The sequence below is a fragment of the Acanthopagrus latus genome, chromosome 18 (assembly GCF_904848185.1).
Source record: "Acanthopagrus latus isolate v.2019 chromosome 18, fAcaLat1.1, whole genome shotgun sequence".
NCBI classification, from domain to species: Eukaryota; Metazoa; Chordata; class Actinopteri; order Spariformes; family Sparidae; genus Acanthopagrus; species Acanthopagrus latus.
In genome coordinates this window covers 7,527,427-7,546,289 of record NC_051056.1, presented here as the reverse complement: position 1 = coordinate 7,546,289, position 18,863 = coordinate 7,527,427, and the positions used below count along the sequence as shown (strand labels likewise).

The window sequence follows — 18,863 nt, the reverse complement described above, 5'->3', positions numbered from 1 at the left end:
ACAGTAAAAAGTCTGGAAACGTGCAGACTGGAGACAGAGACAAATGTGAACAGTGTCCAAGAATTTGGAGACTGTGTTGGAGACAAACACAGCTTTCGCTAGCTGTTAGCCATTAGCTTCATGGTAGTATCTGTAACAACACATACGAACGAACTAACATTATTCAGACACTAACCATTCTGAAACTTCCTGCTGCAGCTGCAGAGTCTGTATTTCTTCAGGAGCCTCTCATTCTGGGTCCCATTCTGGGTCTAACTGGTTCTGTTGAATGACAGCATCTCGGCGAGCTGTAGCAATACATCCATCATAACATTAACACATGCTACCGCTAGCGTAAGAGGTATTCTCTCCCTGAGAGGGGCATGTAGCACATAGACATAATATATGTAGATGCCTCATAGCCTGACGTTGCCTATTGGAGCTGACGTAGCAGTGCAGCCGTCATCTTGGATGGGTCTCCAATACGACCCCCCTGCATATATTTCTACTAAGGAAGGTGTATCCCCATCTACAATAATCTTAACCTCCCAAATTTTTACCGGATTTTCACATGGTTACAAACAGCAGAGATTTAGTTATGATACAGGGTGCTGTCACAAAAATGATTGAAAACAAATACATATATCTTACTTGTGAAAGGTAATCTCCTATGATCTGGTAACAATACTGCGCCGGTTATTGCAACCATAAACTGCACAAAATACGGTCATAGTTGCTCGCTCTCCGTTGATTCCGATTGACTCTGGTGCTAGCCTACAGTGAGGAGACCCGACCAAGATGGCGGCGACGTAGGATTACGTTCCAGCACCCCATGAGGTGTCTACGTATATTTTGTCTATAGTGTAGAAGGCAAGGCAGGCATTGACAGACAGAGCTCATTAGCAGTTAAAGATGCAGGCACAGAAACACAACATGGGACATTTAAAGCGATAGAAGATGGCAATGTGGATGTAAGTCATTGGTGTATCTATACCAACAGAAAATCTCTTGCATTATGGATGTCATTGAACTAGGTATAAGGTGGTGTAGTGATGATGTATTTTCGTAGGCTAACATGGAAATTAGCATCATGCTGATACCCTTGACAAAACGCTTCTGGGATTTTACATTTGGATTTTGGAGTACTGTTGAAAATAATTTCTGTGACAAAGATACTGTTACACCCACCCATTTTGTTCTGCAAAATCATCTGGACAGATGAAACCCACTTTGTGATTTTGACGGGTAAATGAAATCTCTAGAAGGAAAAAGCAAATGTTAGGCTATAAATAGAATAGTTCATAACTAAAGTCATCCTGTAAAGACAGAGTCCGTGTTAGCTGTGATGACATTTAATGTCCCCGACAACCTCTGTAGCCTCATTTAAACACTTGTTAGCAACTGCTGGAAGCCTCATAATTAAACTGTGGGACACTTAATGATGTATTTCAGGTTGTAGAAACAAAACATATTATCATCTTCAGCCTGTGGTAGCCATTGTCTTTATTTCAGACATTTAACTGAAAACCAAATTAAAAAAACAAATGGTGCTTAGTCTTGGCACAAAGCAGCGCACAGTGCAACGCAAGTCTCATTGCTAGTTTCAGGCTGATGCAGTTGTCATTTTCACGCCCAGTGCTCACGTTGTGTAAAGAGCGAATGTACTTGCTCCCACCTGGGCGTCCCTGGGAGTGTTGGTCTTAAAGTGAGTTCTGGTTAGAAGCACTGATGGCAGATTGCTATCTTGAGGCAGCAGAAAGTGACTGCGCCATAGACTGAGTCTACTGACTCGGGGGGGGGGACTGGTAAATGAACTGGTAAGATGAGATGATAAGGTCATAACTTGGAACAGAAAAATGAAATTAAAGAGTACATACTGATGAAAATTGACTGTAAGTGGAAATTTGTGAGAAAGATTATGTTGAAAAAATAAAGTGTTTGATATATGTGATATGTCTGTTGTTGTTGTTTTTTTTTACTCGTTTAATTAAAGTTATTTTCCATTTCATAGATTTCTTCATGTCCAGGTAAAGTATTGTGTTGTGTCATTTAAATTCCATTACAGTATTTGCATTTCATTGAGGTGTGCTTTGAGTTTAAAGGGGATTATTAAATTCAAAACAAAATTGTTAGTGGGATTTAAAATCAGCAATTCATATTCTCCCAATTGCTTAGCCACCATTTCAGTTTTAAAATCTATAAATCATGTAAAAAGTGGTTTAAAACTAGTCATTTAATTCCTGCTACACAGGTTAAGCCGTAACCAAAAAGTACCCAGGGCCCGTCCATGGTAACATGTTACATGCTGCAATGTAACATGTTGTAATGAGAAACAAACCAAAGCAGAAGGTCAAAAGGTCTGGACGAGTGGGGATAGAAAGTCAACACCGGTTTTAATTTTTTTGGGGTAAAAAAAGTCTGTGTTAATTGTCTAGGGGGTCTATGTCTGCTCATCCATTCACTCTGACCTTTTTGTTATAATATTTTTTGGATGTATGGCAATGTCAGACTACTTCATGACAACATCAGTAGCGCGTGTCATATTTTTGTTTTGGCGTAATTGACTTTCCGCTATGCCTGAGGACAGTCTCAAATGGGAGACTGGTGCAGTGCTTTGAGTTGAGCATTTGACCAGCTCCTTACCTCTGTTCATCTCCTTTGATAATGCACACATTTATTATCCCTTAATTTCCATCTGGTCTGTCTGCCCGTAAAGCAAAAGTGGCACAATAGCATTATAAATGCGACATCGGTATTGTCTGCAGGGATAGTGGGATGAAAGTAATGAAAGGAAATAAAAGGAGCGGAATGAGCAGGTGGGTTGAGACGAGAACTGACGAGTGCTGCTAAGCCCAGCCAAACTAGACCTCTTTCAGTGATGGGAATGGCCGATTGCTTCATTGCTTTATCAGCCAGGCCTCGAAAAGAAAGAGGCTGTCTCTGTGCGCCGGCATGCAGCGAAGCATTCCCTCTCCACTGGATCTGATTGCAGTGCCTAGAGTGGAGGGAGAGAACAGAAGATGGACTAGATAAGGAGATGTAATAGTGGAGGGTATGGAGCAAATGAACACTTTTATAGCCCTCCATGAGCTTGCCAGCAAGTATTTATGTGTGTGTGTGTGTGTGTGTGTGTGTGTGTGCCTGTGTGTGTGTGCCTGTGTGTGTGTGTGGATGTCTGCAGGTTCACCACAGCATAATTACACAGAGCAAAGATGCATCACTTTATGAACAAGGCGAAATATTACATTAAAATATTTAACCCCTTCATGCAGTGGGGATGTCTCTGGTGCTCACCATGAAGTTAAAAATATTTAAAATACGGTAACGTATTTGGGCCCTTCTAAAATACACAGAAAGTGATAGACACTTTAGTATTCTAAAAAGACTTATTAGAGAAGAGGAGAGAGGATAAGGTCTGAATATTTGGTAACAATAAGTTATTTCTGATTAAGGGCTTACCATATAGGCTTTTCTTTTTTGACAATATCAGTAACAAATTCTGACCATATAGAAAGAAAAAACTACTGGGCACATGTTTTAAACAGTCATATAAAGCCTACAATTTCAACAGCAGTAAAACATAAAACACACTTTGATCCGCAATTATTTGTCCTCTTGTCCTCTCATAAATGGTGCAGAACACTTAACCATTTCATGCCCCGGTGGTGTGTGTGGTGCACCTGTGGAGCAGAGAAGGGGTTGTCTTGGCAACATCTTACAGGTCATAAAATAATAAGTTATTTAATTTAAATCTATTTACTTGGCATGTTTCCCATCAGGCAGTTCGACAGGTAACATAAACTCTGGTCTGTACTCATTTCATTATGTCTAATCACATTGTGTGGCGATTTTGGTATCTTTGTCATACAAGCATAATAAATTATTGAATAATCGCCTAAGGGTTCTGGCCAAACATCAGCTTCTTATGTGGTCTCACTCTGGGCTTAAGTACAACACTCTGCAACTGGATATCGGACTTCCTCAGAGGCAGACCCCAAGCAGCAGAGATTGGCAGTGACACTTCCTCTACGTTAGTGCTCAATGCTGGAGCCCTCCAGGGCTGTGTGCTCAGCCACCCTCCTGTTTACACTGTGCACCCATAAATGCAGATTCTATTGTCAATTATGAGGATGACACCACCACCATCAGTCATATTATAAACAACGATCAGAAGTGCTGAATAAACTTTACTAAGGAGGTAAAATTCCACTGGCAAGTTCAAGTTCCACAGTGGACCAATACAAAGCATCCTGACTGGAAACATTACAAGGCTTGTGTACAGCCCATGACAGGAAGGCACCACAGTGTCTACTGAGCATCAGTGAAGTAAGACTGCTGCCATCCATCCATCCGCTGTCTTCTGCTTATCCAGGGTCGCAATAGCAGCAGGCTTAGCAGTGTATTCCACATGGCATTCTTCCCAGCAATGCTCTCCAGCTCCTCCTTAGGCGTTCTCAGGCCAGATGACATATATGATCCATCCAGCGAGGTTCTGGGTCTGCTCTGGGTTCTTCTCAATAAACCTTTTTTTCATTCAATGGTGTCTGGCCTGGATGTGTGGAGAAGACCGGTAATGTTATACAATTATGTGATACTATTGCTCGGGTATCATGTCAGCAGTCAGCAACATGTGAGTAGATTATAATTATATTATAAAGATCATGATGTGGCTTTTAAACTTGAAATGACACACACAATTATTTATTATGTATACATTGTCATTTTGGTGCAACACCACTGTGGTAAATGCAAATTACTGGTGGGTAACAGTTTGCCAGATGTCGTTTAAGTGTTTTCTACAACCAGAACTCATGACACCAACAGAAATGTGATGTGTATGTCGAAGTAAACATGTGTGCCTCTGTAATCCATCTCACTGAAGGTACAGAGACACTGTTCACACTGTTACAAGACGCTGACTGTACCATCAGCATGACTCTGAGGCTGTTAAGACATAATGTTGCTTGAAATACTCAATGTTCTCAGCGAGACCAAAATCAGTAGCTTCTTGTGGTCTCTCCCAATTTCTTTTTCCATTTTCTACCAATCGAAGTAAACACTGAGCTAGAATTGCAAACAAAGTTAAAAACACTTTCTTGTAAACAATGTTTACAGGGAATGTACAATCCATCAATCTACTTTGTTTTTTTTTTTTTGTTTTTTTGTTTTTTTACAAATCTGTAACAACAACACTTTATACACTCTATATATTGCATTTATGATATCCAAATGACAGACCAATGGTTTGTGCCATGGAGGCAGATATATATTTCATGCAGTACCTCTGCGCTGTCTGGTGTTAATGAAGAACATTTCCAATCACATTCCAAACCATCCTGACAGTGCTGACCCTTTGATGTAACAGAGAGCAGTGCAAAACGGTGTAAGAAGAGTATAATTTATAGATTTGTATTTTTTGTGATCGCTACTCTGTTTTACCGTGATGCAGAAATGAATTTTGCTTTGCCACTTTTTTTTTTTTTATATAATACTTAAAAATATGTGGAAAACACATTATTTAAGTCTTATTCATTTAAATAATTACATGTATTGTGTTAATTTGAGCAGACTCAGTTACTATACTTCTAAAATACAAAACAACTAATTTTACACCTATTAAGGAAGTGTCTTTCTATGATCTTGATTTAATGACTGGTACTGGCTTCAGTGTGATTCTTTATGGGTTAAGGGTTTAACTCGTGGGTTTAGCATGGTCAGCTCAATCCATACTACATGTTTCAGTAATTGTGCGAGAACTTGAAGACAAAGCAGTGGGAGGTCTTTCAGCGGTTCTTGTCAGTCTCATGGGAACATTTTGGTTTGACCCTCCTGCAGCTGACTAGTAAATGAATCCCAGTCTGAATAAGCACTTTTATTTGGATAAACTAAAGACTTTAACCTGGCCTATTAGAGCTGAGGCAGTGTTTGATGCACTAGACCTTTGACCTTGAATCAAAAGTAAGCCAAGACAAGCACTATTAAAGAACAACAAAGAGCTGATTTTGCAGGGCTCTTCTTCTTCAGGGAGGCAAGCGATGTTAAATTGGGGGGAATTAGGAGAACATGAGGACATGGGAAGCTACATCAAAGCCATGAAGAGGTCATTAGCATAACGTTAGCCAGAAAGCATTTGCCGCCAGCCTTTGTCTGCCTCTGTCTTTAAATTACCTTTGTTTCACCAGCCATCTCAGACATTCTTTCAGTCAATTTCTGGTTTTGCTAAAATGTGTTTGTTGCTGATTAATGGGTACGGTTTCAATTAACTGACTAATTGCTAAGTCTGTAACCATCAGAAAATGGGGGAAATGAGTTGCTGTCAACACATTTTTTGAATGACTAATTTAATGTGTTAAGCTTTCATTTTAAATGAGGTAATACTAATGTATTATTTGTTTAGTATGGTAGCTAATGTGATATACATAATAATAATAATAACAATACTACTACTACTACTACCACTAATGATAATAATATAATGATGATAATATATGTATTACATGTATTTATTATTACTTATAAATTATAGCTACAAGGTTGTGCACAGGGGCGACAAAGTGTAAGTGTAGATTAGTTATAATATGTGATGTAAACCTTAGCTCAACCAATCCAAAAGATGTCAGTAAGGTATCAGTGGGTGTGTCTTAAGATAGCGATCAAGGCCAAAGTGAGCGACAACACATGAACATTATAATGCACTCCACTTTCTTTTTTGTCATTCATGCTGCTTGCATTGCTAACCCTGCTCATAGCCTTCTGGTCTGATCACCGACATACGTGACTGACCAAATCAAAGTGACGTAAGTTGATTCTGTTTAAAAAACAACCCAGCTCCTTCTGAAGTCCGCTCTAAGAAGTGAAACCAAAATTGTTGTAACTATAATTATGATAATGTACCTGAGCAATGCGTCATCAGGCTTTTTGTTTGTTTAGTTAATGTAATGACCATAAAACAGTTGACACACAATGAGTGTATGACCATTGGGTTGGCATCACAGATATCACGTATAGAAAAATGATACATAAAGTCAGGGTATGAAGGTTTTTGCAGTGGGAAAACATGTCAGGGTACTCACACATGCTTATCTCCAGCCTCCATCTGAGACTACTGTGGTAGACTACTGCAGTGCATATCAGTGGAACCCTGTTCTGTACTCCTCCCCCCATCACCCACTTTATCTGCATTTAAAATGCTGCTTCTCCTTTAGAGGCAGTTGCTCCATAATGTAAATGGTGTCCTGCTGTTGTACGAGAGCAGTCCAGCTGAAGAGCTGCCATCACCCCCACTCACTCTCCACAGATTAATTACACGGCACTCCCTCACACATCCAAACACTTACACTGTACTGCGCTGCTTCGGATGACTAAACTACCTGCTTCCTGCCATTAAAAAGACAGAGAGTGATAGAGACTGAGACCAAAGGTGATTCATGCTGCTTATTTTACAGTAGGCGCTGGCATTTATATAAGTGGTGTAAGTTATGTTAATGGTATTACCAGAGCCTGTGTTGCGGGGAGAAAGTAGTTTCATATATTGCCTATCATTCTAAGAAATGTCCTTGTTATTTGACTTCAATGCCGGCATTGTGGAGAGAAATAATTTCAGTTTACAGTTTAAAATTACTGGCACAGGGATCCTTAAATTACCGCTACAAAAAAAACATTTTCATCATTTCCATCAGAAACCCCAGTAAACTGCATAGCAGGCATATAGATAAGCTGGTAATTTTATACCTGCAGAGGAGATGATCACTGAAATATGATGAACAGGCTGCGCTGTAATAACTTTACACAGACATTTTAACCGCGCTGAATTTGTGGGTGATTCTGTTGACCCCCAGTCTCATTGTCTGGCACCCGCACATCCCATAAAAATGATAAATGGTGGTACAATTCTCCCAGCACTCGTTACCAAGAAGAGAAAACAAACTGAGACGAGCAGGAGATGGACAAAAAAATAAAATGGCAGTTGAGATCCCTGTCCTCTGATGATATGGAGCGTGACTGTCTGGTCCTCCCTCGATGCTATTTAACATCATGGGTCATTAATAGGTACAAATGCTCGGGTGACCGTGGAGTCCTTTCCATCACTGACCTTCCTTTGAGCTTCCTGTTGTCGCCATCTGTCTATCTGATAAGACACCGAGTCATGTAGGAGCCAGTCACCTGATAAAGTTAGACCCCAACCCCAGAACGAGAAAGAAAGAGATAAAAAGAGAAAAAGGGCCCTCAAAGACAGACTTGAAAAGAGATGCCCCCAAGCAAGGAGACAGTATTAGGAAGCGCTGCTTAATTATGAGAGCAAACCTTTGCGGATAGCCGTGAGATATTCATTTTAGGAATTAATTTGGCACATAAAAAGATCATCAAATCTAAACAGCCCTATGGCGTAGGAGGTCTTATCCACACAGCAGGCGGATATTAGCCTGGGCTTTTCATTTCAACAATTTTTGGTGATGGGTATCCGTACAGGAAATCAAAGACCGATCATAGCAACCCTGACTTCCCTGAAGATTAACTGCTTTTTGCATACACTACAGGGCCAGAAGTATATGGACAGCCGAACCTGCCACTAAGTATCCAATATTTGTAGAAAAAGAAACATAAATGAAAACCTGGAGGCGCTAGAGCAAAAGACAAGTGATCCTTAAAGTCATAATGGATTCAGCCTCGGGGGTCGTGAATATCTACACCGCATATAAGGCCCTCGATCAAGTAATTGCTGGGATTTCTCCTTTGACAATGTCTCTCCCAATGGATAGTGGAAACATTGCTAATATCAAGTGGATCTCCTTCCTGATCTTTTCCTTTAGCCTTATTAGGTTCTCCTCTGCATACTTGACTGGGCTTGGAATGGAATGAAAAGAAACCACAGGGACACACACATAATTTGCCTTGAGCATAATAGACCAATGCATAGCACTCATGTCTGGACGTCTTTGTATCACCGTGACCTTGTTCAGGGACAGGTAGATGGAAATAGAAAGAGAAGGGTGCACAGGGACTAAAAGAAGGTCAGACTGAAAGATTATGAATTGAAACAGAGGGAATCCAGATTGAAGTGAAGGTGTTGGAATTGTCATAAGACATACAGCTAATGATAACTTTACTATAAATACTGTCATTGTTTTTTACTTGTTCTGAACAAAACTTACCCGGATAAACAAGCTTTGGTGTGATGTTTGAGTTTGTGAGAACCCAGAGGCAGAGACCAGAGACAGAGCTGGCAAGGTGAGAAAGGTTTATTTTGAGGCGTTGTAGAGGTGATAGGCAGGTGCGGGGTCCAGCTGTAGATGGGCCGTCCGGGGTTCGGCAAGGCAGGCGGGCAGGCGGGCAGGCAATAATGTGGAGTAGCGCTGAGGTTCTCTGCAGGGAAAGCCAGACAGGACGAGTGTGAGGAGGAATAGCAAAATCACAAGACAGGTAATCTTAGACTTACAAACTTGGTTCAAAGGCACTAGTGATCACTGTAGGTTACATAATAATCTGGCACTGAGTAGTGGGGAGACTGAGGTTATGTAGTCGGTAGCTGATGAGATGATGAAGGGCAGGTGCGCCACTCTGCTGCTGTCGCCACGCCCTCGGCCGCACACATGGGGACGGAGCAGCTGGGGGAGAAGAGAGTGGGGAGAAGAAGGCAGACAGGAGAAAACACAGAAAAGCAGAACAGCGCACAACACTGTCCCAGCAGCACTGTGACATCTGGACCACTTTCTTTGCAACAGCAAACAAACGAACTGAAACTGCCCCAAGAAATATTATGACGAGTTATGTTTCATGATAAAGTCAAGAAAAGACACACACTGAAGATGTTCCTAGTGATAGAATGGGAGGCTAAAGGAGCCCTGGTAGGGATGTGTGTGTCTGTGTGTGTGGGTGTGTGTGTGTGTGTGTGTGTGTGTGTGTTTTGTTGTACCTGTAAGCAACTTGCCCTAGATCAATCTGACAGACCAGTGACAGAGATATCATATTGACCATATTGTTCACTGATGTGACACCTGTAGTCAGTACAGTATGCATAAACAGACCTAACACACACACACACCCACATAGAGTGAGATGTCCCTTAGAGTCCCTAGTCATTGCTGTGTACATGCATGATACACCATGTTAGTGATATTTTGATATCCTGCTGCTTTCACAAGATTACCAGCTTATCCAAGCTTGGCTGTGGGCAGTGTGTGTCTGAGTGTGTCTGAGTGAGTGTGTGTGTGTGTGTGTGTGTGTGTGTGTGTGTGTGTGTGTGTGTGTGTGTGTGTGTGTGTGTGTGTGTGTGTGTGTGTATGTGTAGGAGGGTGTGGAGTATGTCCTCTGGCACATAACACGGTCTACCACAGATGTAGTCCAATAACAAGTCTCTTTGAGTCGTGACTCCGAGACGCCGACACTTGGTCTCCTGTTAGATGTCACCACAGCTTCATAATTGTGTCTGAACCACCCCAGGATCTGACTAGACCTCATGGGACTCAGTGTGGGTTCAGATGATGATGATTTGCTCCAGTTTCCTTCAGAAATATTGGAAAGTAGAAAATCTATATTAGTTTTAATCTTCTATTAGTTAGTGTTATAATTCCAGCTTTAGTTTGGGCTCAAGAAAAATGCTATAACATCTGACTTAACTCTAAACATATCCTGTTACTGAACACTGGTCTTGATGTACTTTGCTGATTGTTTCTAGTCAGGTGCATGTTTATTTTATCTTTTTTATGTTGCCTGTTCCTTTTTGTGAGACCTTCCATGCTGCTGTCTTGGCCAGGATTCCCTTGTAAAAGACATTCTGAATGGCAATGGGAATATTCCCAGTAAAATAAAGGTGATATAAAACAAAAATATAAGCTTTCTGAGAGCTTTCATCCATACCCCATAGCTCTCTTGAGGTGCTTATTCAGGGGTTGCCTCATAACCTGACATGCCAGATGGTTTGTTTCACAAAACAAACAACCTGATCAGCAGTAAGACAGCGCTACCACCGTTGGAGCTGGTGCATCAAACTCTGAAGCCAGACGAGAGTAGAGTGAAATCATCTTTTTCGACAGAGAAAAAAAAGGTTCTGTGTCGTTATTTGCTCTTCCTTCAATAAAATATGCTCTCCAGTTGTGATATAACTTATGCTACAAACACTCTCAACTCTTCCGTTCAGCTCTCTGAACTGGATACTGGATATTGGACTTTCTCACAAGCAGACTCTAGACAGTTTGGACTGGCAGTGACATCTCCTCTACGGCTGTGTGCTCAGCCCCCTCCTGTTCACACTGTACAACCAAAGGTGCACGCCCAGAGGAGAGCTCTATTGTGAGGTCTGAGGAAGACACCACCATTATTGTCTGTAATATAAACAACGATTAGAGTTCATATTGGCTGGAAATGGAGCTGATTGTTGATTTTAGAAAAAAAAGGAGGCAAAGACACACACTTGTCTACATCAGTGGAGCTTGGTCATCACACATCCCCACCCTGGTTAAAAAAGCACAGAAAAAGGATGTAGTTCCTATAGAAAGTTAGGAAGGCTAAATTCTGATCAACTTTTACAGAGGAGCAGTAAAAACGATCCTGACTGTAAACATCACAATCTGGCATGGTTTATCACAGCCCGGGATAGGAAAGCTATACAGTGGGTTATTAAAACCACCAAAAACATAATTGGTGCCATCTACAGAGCATCAGTTACATCAGTGAAGTGAGACGTCTGCACAGAGCCCAAAGGACACTAAAAGACAACACCCACCCAAACAGTCTGTTCACCCTGCTGCCATCTGGCAACAAATACCGAAGTATCTGTTACCATTCCACCAGACTACAGAGCAACTTTATTCCCCTGGCTTGTCTGATTTTTTTGTTTATTTTTTCCATAAAATCTTTTTGCACCATGACATTTACCTTAATTGATTTATATTTTTTAAACTTTCCCTTGCAGCTGTCCCTGTTACTTCACACACACACACACACACACACACACACACACACACACACACACACACACACACACACACACACACACACACACACACACACACACACAAGCACACACACACACACACATGCACACACACACAACCTCAACATACAATGCAATACACCAACTGGTTTCTGCTTGTCCATTTACCCGTCTCTCACTTGTCTTGTGTTGCATCACTCAATAAAAAAAAAAAGAAAAAGAAAAAAGAGATAAGTTTGTTTCACATTGCTGATGCTGAACACAGCTATGTTACAGACATGCGGTGTGGAGACAAAGACCTGGCACAGGGATGTATGTTGGGCGCTCGCCTGGTAGGGATGTGGGAGTTGATTTGACTCCAGTCCTGGTGACAGGAGACAGCTTTTTCGGCTTGGTGAAACACAAATCAAAGCTTTAGAACAATAACCTCAGCGTTTATTATGTGGGGTAGTTGAGTGAGGAGAGCCTCTTTACAAGGCTGTCAGCAGCAGCACTTTACTAAGCATTGGCTCACACCACAGGCAACCTTAAACTGACTGGGCTTAGGCAAATCAATGTTGGGTTTTGCCTAATTCAGCTACTACGAGACAAGTTACAACCACAGCTTACCCCCTGCTTTATCCCACAGCACAACAAGCAGCCTGAGTCAATATCTGTCAGTTCGGCTCGCTTTCGGTCGGGCTGCTTATTTCAATGAAACTTTCATGGTCGTTCCTCGTCCCTGAGTTGAGTTTGGCAAGAGCAGCAGAGATTACAAGGCTGACTGGTGGCCGTTGAGCCAGTAGACCCAAACCAGTCCTGAATGCTGGTTTATGATTCACTTACTCCCCAGCTTGTACAGATGGCACTTTGTCTGGGCGATGTCATCTACAGTAGAGACGCGATGTGGGGCTTATTACAACACAGCTGTCTAATAAACAACACATGCCCATGTACACTACCATCCCCCTCCACAACTTTCAACCATGTGATGCATCTGCTTTTAAGGCCTTATGTCATGTATACCAGCTCATATCCTTTAATGCCTTTTCAGCTGAAGGCTTAGCCTGCTTCCGTGTTGTGTTTTTAATCCCAGCATGGAGTGACTTTTAACTAATAATGAAGCAAACTGCATCTCTCTATCAAATCTTTTTTCCCTCCCAACAGTATTTCTTCCATCCCTTCCAATTATCCTTCCCCTCTTATCATTTAGCCATCTTTTTTTTTTCCCTTTCCTTCTTCCACCCCTCGAATCCTCTCTTCCTGAATCTTTCAAAATGTATACATGTTCTCTCCATCTCTGATCCTGTCTCCCATGCTGATGTATTTCCTCCCCTGCTCCTTTTCAACAAAACCTCCTTCCTTTCCTAGTTCCTGTATTATACTTACTCTCTCTGTTTCCCCTTCAGTCTTCAGATGACTTTAAAAGATGTGATTGTTGAATTACAAAGAAATGACAGGGCAAACATCCAACATTTTTTATATCACTTCGAAACAGAGAATTCTATCTGCCTTATTCCTTTCCATGCTTACAGGACCGTCTTTCTAAGCAGTTGGTACAGCATATCATTCCATCATTAAACTCAAGCTTAGTGACGTTATTATTCTTGCTTAGCCCACTTAGCTAACACTTTTTTAAGCCGGAGCTTCGGTTAATATGGTCGTTTGTTATCATTGCCGCAGTAACCTTCCCAGTGAACTCCTCGGGAAACTTTTGGATGCACATACCGACTGTATGCAAGTAATGCAGCAGATGTGAATGTTTGTTTTACATTCTATATAACACCACCACTGCCACTTTTGATGCAAATGACCAAATCAGTTATTTTTCTAGCAAACCACACACTCCATGGGGACAGTGGACAGAGGAAAGGCCTTCTCCACTTGTCTCCATCCAATGCCCCAGTGTATATGTTTGTGTGTGTGTCTCTATTTACATCCCTGGAACCCTGCCAGTACCTGAAGCTGCGCCTTTGCTGGCGAGCATCCTTGCAGTTAGCCGATCAAACATCCCACAGGTCAAAAGGGAGGGACGATATTGGTGTAACACACCATCATCGTGCTGGCCCGCTCCCCCCGGGGCGACCACAGCTGATCTGGTTCCCCATTCAGGAGTGCAAGCTAACTTGATTGCCCTGCCCTTGATGTTAACCAGGATGACAAGTAACACTTAAGGGGTTCCCATTAAGACAAAACCAACATTTCAGCTGCACATACGGTGATGTCAGATCATTATGAGAGAACAGAGAAAGACATGTCTGTTCCTCTGCAGTATTTACTGTAATGCATTTTAAATGGTAAATGGACTGCATAGCGCTTTTTCCAGTCTGCTGACCGCTCAGTGCACTTTACAACACTTGTCACGTTCACCAGTTCACACACACACACACACACACACACACACACGTTCATATGATGATGGCAGAGGCTGCCATGCAAGGCGCCGACCTGCTCATCAGAAGCAATTTGGGACTCAAGGATACTCCGACGTGCAGCTGGGGCAGCCGGGGATTCGAACCAGCATCTTTCAGATTACTGGACAACTCAACCTCCTGAGCTACAGCCGTCCCATTCTAATTGTTACCTGCAAAGCTCTGGGCTCTTCTCAGCTCAAATTCGAATCACTGTGTGGCAGACTTAATGACTAAAAGGGATTTCTAATTGAAGAAGCTGCTATGTTATGTAAGAACGACAGCTCAGTAATTGGGTTAACTTTACTCCTCAACTCCTCTCCAGTATGTCATGCTTTATCATTGAGCCAGCAGGGCCCAATTCCAGACAGCAAACCACTCAGCAAGCACTATTAGACCACATTAAGAAAGATTAAGGCCACCATATCGACGCTTGGAACTGAGTGGATGCCCTGGTATTTATTTCTGATGACCGATTTTTTTGGTTTGGTTTGGCAAGAGGGATTAGACAAACATCTCCCTTTCCTTTTTTCTATCCCGCCACCCCTTCTCTTCCCACCCCCTCCTTTTTAAAGCTCAGTGGTGATTGGTACTTTTACCCTCACAGATGCTGCCCAGAGATAGCTGTCCAGCCAGGGACAAGTTAGCTGGTTGTGAATAGGCTCAAAGACATGAAAGTCCCGAGCGCTACTAATCCGCTAGATCTGAAATCTCTTCTCTGCTTTTGCCCTCTGTCTCTATGCTGTCTTTTTCAGTTTTCTCTCTGCTTGCTTCTTGCCAGGGAAGTCAAAAGGATGGAATGATGTTGGGTGAATTATTCAGATCCAGGGAGCTAAAGCGAAGGCTGCTGCAACTCAACAGGCCTGGTCCTTTGACTGGATCCCCCCAGGGATATGCTGAAACCAGCATGACCCTCCTCTCTCTCTCTCTCCGCCATACACCGATGCACACACACTTTCACAGTCTTATACTGGGACATACGAACACACCCACAGACACATGTATATGCAGGAAGCCACGGGAGCTACGGCATGTTTGGAAAGTAAAACTGAAAATGAAAGTGTAAGTGCTAATGTGTTATAAAAATGTATTATGCTCAGATTGTACATTTACATGGTAACCGGACATGTAAATTTAGCAGACAGATATGGTAAGTGTGGTTGGATGAAGTACTTCTGGTTGTGCAAACCACGTTGAAGCAGTAATGCCAGACTGGTCTGATGCTTTTCAGCCCAATTGTGGTTGAAAATCCACCCAAATTGATATGACAAATATTAGCTATCATAACCAATACAAGTGAACCCAAAAATAATGGCAACAGTATTGTGAGTTATTACATTTTTTATTTCTTTCAATATGACATAATTGAACCATTATTCAAGTGTTAACATGTCAACTAGAACACAGATAGAAGGCTACATGCAGTTATGAAAAATGTATTTCCATATTGGCCTCTGCTTTGAAAATGGAGAAAAATGACTCCTCTCATGATCCCAGGTTGTGGTGCAGGCAGTAATATAGATGATACGTTAAATAGCTTGAATGCATTTTCAAGTGAGTGTTGGACCACACTGATGCGCCGATGACTGAAATCTGAAAGATGGTATGATAACCTATAGAGAGGAATCCCAGATCTGTGTTTCTGAAAGCAGTGGAAGACAAAGAAATGAAAGATATTGTTAACAAATGTAAAAACAAGACGTCCATTGACTTTAATGAAACAGACATGACAGGAGTGAAAAGGCCTATTGATGGGATTTCAAAACCACTGACATACATCTGCAGCTCGTCACTCCAAACTGGTATATTTCCAAACAAAATGAACATTTTTAAAGTAAAGGGTAGTGTAGAGTGTCAGACTGGGTTGTTCAAAAACAGAAACCACTCATTTGCTTGTGAGTTAATTGATATCATGAGCTAAGGAGATTTACAGGACAGTAGCTGTTTGTGGCACTGTGGGTCACACGCTACACTGCTAGAACATGCGAACATCTTTCTAGTCACTAATCTACTGATAATGTTCACTGGTTTATTCAGAGGGAAGACAGCGAGGCAGAGGGCACGCAGAGGCCAACAGGGAGAGTAGCCATCATGGAAGTGAGTGAGAAAATGAGCAATTACTGATGGTTAAGACAAAATAACGACATCACAACAGTCTCATCCTGATGTTAATTTAAAATGAAATATTACTCTAAATCTGGCTTCAAACGGCTCCATTTTTTTTTCTCCTTCCCACCAAAGTCTCACTCCAAACTTTTAGTGAAACTTGGCAGCCCTGCGGCTTTGATGCATTTTTCATTACAAATGTGCCATCCTCCTTATTAAATGAAGCCCAGGCATGTGTAGAGAACCTGTGATAATAACGTCTAACTGTAATGAGAGCAAGAGTGGCTGCCGACTGACACTGTTTACCTTGTGTTTACTCTAATGCGCCATCGACATGCTTTCCCCTCCAACGTATCTGCAGGCAGGACTTAGTTCACAGATGCACACACACTCCCGCCCACCCGCACGCACGCACACACACACACACACACACACACACACACACACAAATGCCAAGCAGAGCGTCTGAATCAGTCGGAAGCAATAACGGTGCATGAACAGATAAACAAGCATTTTAAAAGATCCAGAAACCTCTCCGCGGCATCAAGAACAGCGAAAGAGGAGAATTTGATGAAAAAGATTTACAAAGGCTCTTAAATAAGCCTGAGCAGCATATCCAATGATATTGATGGTCAAAGGAAAGTCAGAGTTATGATCTCGGTAAACATACAAAAAACTCTGCTGACACAGGCTGGAGTCAATAAGTAAATCTGCCAGAGTGAGAATTTCCTTACACATTTTCAACTCCTTTTGCTTTCTCTTTCTTTCCTCTCAATCTCCACCAGCCCCCATTCCTGTATGTGAGTGTGTGTGTGTGTGTGTGTGGGTGTACAGTCAGGCTGCAGGCACTTCTCCTCTACAACATTACAAATGAGCTCCAGTGCTTGGCCCAAAAGCCCTCTTTTAATCTTTTGCCCTAAGAAGGATGACAACATTTATAAGTAGACAGAGTTGGACAGGGAAAGAAAAAAACATCTCCTCATATTGACGCCGCTGAGTTTCGTTCGGCCCCTGCAGCTATGATACACACACATGAGCCAGAAATGTGTCTCTCTGCAGAGCTGTGGCCCTGTGGCTCTGAGGGATGAAGAGTGGATTCCCCTCTCCACCGTTGATTTTTCTCCCTCGTTCTCTTTATTTGTCTTCCAGGCCGGGACTCTTTCATTTCCTGTTGGCTCTCTTGCTTTATAAAACATGAAAGATGTTTTCTTTAGCCTTCGCGATAATGTGGAGATGGTATCTGTGGAGGACGGGGATGGGGTGGGGATGCTACCAGGTTGAGGGGATGCTGGGTGAAATAGTTAGCCCGGCTTTCCACTGTTGGGAAGGTTGAATCCAAAGTCACAAATCTCCTCTGGCACCCATGTGAAGGCTTTCAGTGATTTCTTTCTTGTAGGGTATATCATCTGCTGCGCATCACCCACAGGAGGAGGGATGGAACAGAGGGGGAAATCACTTCTTTTAATCAGAATTATAAATCTGCTACAGCCTGCACTCGCTATCTTCCTTCACATCGTGCACCATACCTCTTCAGAAAGGCCCCAAAGACAGGTTACATTAGAGGGAATGCGTATCACATACACAGCCACGCCAAAACAGAGTTTCTGGAGATCCTTGAGACTCTGAAGATGGATTCATTTGACACTCACTTCAACATTTGGACTTTTGTCTTCAGTATTATTCATTTGAACAGTTGCATTAGTCAGTGTTGTCCACCTACATATAACATATCTGCATTTTTGGTAGATATTTTTTTGGAAATATGGACATTATTTACTTTTCTGTTATCTAAATTGGATTTTCTTTAAATCCAGTAGACGGCCTAGATGCTGGTGGAATGGGCGAAGCAGATTTGGAGGATGAACAGAGTGGCAAAGCTGGTCAGGAGAATGACTACGAGGCTGAGCAGATGGACCTAACTGCTCGAGAGGTCAGGCTAGAGGCTGGTGGTGAAGGCTGGACCCATCAGCAGTCCACCAACATACTTGGAAATCCAGACCAGAGTACGGGAGGAGGGTGGCGCGACTGACAGCTTGAGACCAGAGCATGGGACTGGCAACGGGGCTGTAGAACTGGAGGCTGGCAAGAGGGCAGCAAGACTGAAGGCCAGCAGCTGGGCATGGTAAAGACTAACATCTGGGACAGGTATCAGCTGCACTGATGGCAGAGAACCAGGCGCAAGTGACACACCGGGCTGAAAATTCGGCGAGACAAGGCGTTGGCCGATCAGGAACAGGAGGAGCGTTGACTGACTCAATAACAGACCACACTAATTCATGAATAAATAAACAAGGCATAATACAAGCAGGCAGAAAAATACAGGGTCATACATTAAAAAGTAATCACAAGCATTACAGACAATTTGAGGGACTATTGGTTGAAGCTGTTGAGGGGAAGCAGGAATTAATTAATCTTAAAGAAGCAATTTGAAAGTGCAGCACAGTCTGTTCCATTTA

The 18,863-nt window shown here is 42.3% G+C and overlaps 1 long non-coding RNA gene across 1 annotated transcript; it reads right to left on the bottom strand.

The window, feature by feature from the left end:
- Positions 1-4,149: 4,149 nt before the first annotated feature.
- On the bottom strand, positions 4,150-9,438 carry LOC119007872. The gene is made up of 2 exons (XR_005071256.1): positions 9,132-9,438; positions 4,150-4,528 (listed from the first exon to the last, which is right to left on the bottom strand). It is a non-coding gene; the product is annotated as an uncharacterized LOC119007872 (long non-coding RNA).
- Between the last annotated feature and the right edge of the window lie 9,425 nt (positions 9,439-18,863).